Source organism: Colobus angolensis, unplaced genomic scaffold (assembly GCF_000951035.1).
Source record: "Colobus angolensis palliatus isolate OR3802 unplaced genomic scaffold, Cang.pa_1.0 Scaffold39, whole genome shotgun sequence".
NCBI lineage: Eukaryota > Metazoa > Chordata > Mammalia > Primates > Cercopithecidae > Colobus > Colobus angolensis.
In genome coordinates, this window is record NW_012117265.1 from 4,128,339 (window position 1) to 4,130,527 (window position 2,189).

A 2,189-nucleotide genomic window follows, 5' to 3' on the forward strand; every position below is an offset into this window, starting at 1 on the left:
TAAACCCCGTCTCTACTAAAAATACAAAAATTAGCTGGGTGTGGAGGCGGGTGCCTGTAATCCCAGCTACTCAGAAGGCTGAGGCAGGAGAATCACTTGAACCTGGGAGGTGGAAGTTGCAGTGAGCCAAGATTGCACCACTGCACTCCAGCCTGGGCAACACAGCAAGAAAACTCCATCTCAAGAAAACAAACAAAAAACAAGTATGAATCTGGCGACGATATCAAAGATCTATTTTCATTTAAGAATAAAATTGCGGCCGGGTGCAGTGGCTCACACCTGTAATCCCAACACTTTGGGAGACCAAGATGGGAAGATCGCTTGAGGTCAGGAGTTCAAGACTGGTCAACATAGCGAGACCCCCATCTCTATTTTTTTTAATTTAAAAAAATAAAGAAAGAATAAAATTATGTAGGTTAGTATAACATTAATATAAATATAAAAAATATTTCAGAACAGGTTTAACAAGGTTGCAGCATACGAGATGAATATATGTACAAAAACTGTATTCCAGGTAGTAATGAACTAGCAGAGAAACTGAAATCTTTAAAATACCATCTGCAATAGTGTCAGAGAAAAAATGCCTAGGAAGACCCAAACACCAAAAAACACAAACATTGCTGAGAAAAAAACTGTAAATCCTAAATAAGTGGAGAGATAGATACATTATGTTCATGGGTTGAAATGCTCAATATTGTGAAGACATCAATTAATCTACAGATTCAACACAATGATAATCAAAATCTTAGTGAGTTACTTTGGGGGTGTGGGGTGGTGGTGGTAGAAATTGACAACCTGATTCTAAACTGTATATGGAAATACAGAAGTCCTAGAAAGGAAGTAAGTCAACAAAGTACAGCCACATCAAGACCAAACGTGGCTCATTGCCTATAACTGTACAGGTTGAATAGAATGTGAGAACTATTTTTATATTTTAAAAGGTCTGTAACAGAAAAAAGAACATGCAACAGAAACTATATACAGCATGTAAAGCTTAAAATCTCTACAATCTGGTCTTTTACAAAAAACTGTGCCAACCTCTGACCTAAAATAGGACAACTCTGAAAAAGAAAAAGCTGGAGGACTAACTCTATCGGACTGCAAAAGTTATCAAGTTGTCAAGAGAGGGTAGTCTTGGAATAAAAGATAAGTAGCTCTATGGAACAGAACAGTTGAGAAGCAGACACATGTATAAAGACAACTGATTTTCAAGAAAGAAGCAAAGGCAATTAATTAAGTGGAGAAAGGATAGTCCTTTCAACAAATGATGCTAGAACAATTAGATACAAAGAAAAAAAAAACCAACAACTTTGATCCAAACTCTGTGCCATGTAAAGATTTTAACTCAAAATGCATCATGTACTTGTACCACAAGTACAACATATATTAAATATACTGTAATACAGATACTCCTCAACTTATGACAGGGCTATGTCCTGATAAACCCATTTTAAGTTGAAACTATCGTAAGTTGACAATTTGTAACCTCATTGTAAATTGAGAAATGTATTGAATGCATCATGTGTTTCCATCATTGTAAATTAAAAACAATACTAAGTCAAACTCTCATAAATTGGGAACTGTAGTTATGTTACCTCTGTTAAAATGAAATGTTTTATTATATAAACGTACATTAAATGTAAAGTATTAATATATCAAATACACTAATAGGTTTAATATTAAATAATTACAAAATTTAAACTCCCAAAATTCAATAAAAATTGCAAAACCACATGATCATGCCACTGCACTTCAGCCTGGGAGACAGAGCAAAACCCTGTCTCTATTTAAAAAAAAAAAAAAAAAAAAAATCAAAGCCAATATAAACAGGCAAAAGATTTGAAGAGACTTCCCCAAAGGCTTAAAGAGTGCATGTGAAACCAGGTAAAACCTCATTAGTCACTGGGGAAATACAAATTAAAACCATGATACTACTGTACACCTATTAAAACGGCCAAAATAAAAAAGACTGACCATATCAATAATTGGCAAGGATGCAGAGGAATTGCAACTCTTATACACTGCTCATGGAAATGTCAAATGGCACAACCACTTGAGAAAGGTTTAGCAATCTCTTAAAAAATGGAACGTGGCCGGGCGCGGTGGCTCAAGCCTGTAATCCCAGCACTGTGGGAGGCCGAGACAGGCGGATCACGAGATCAGGAGATTGAGACCATCCTGGCTAACAC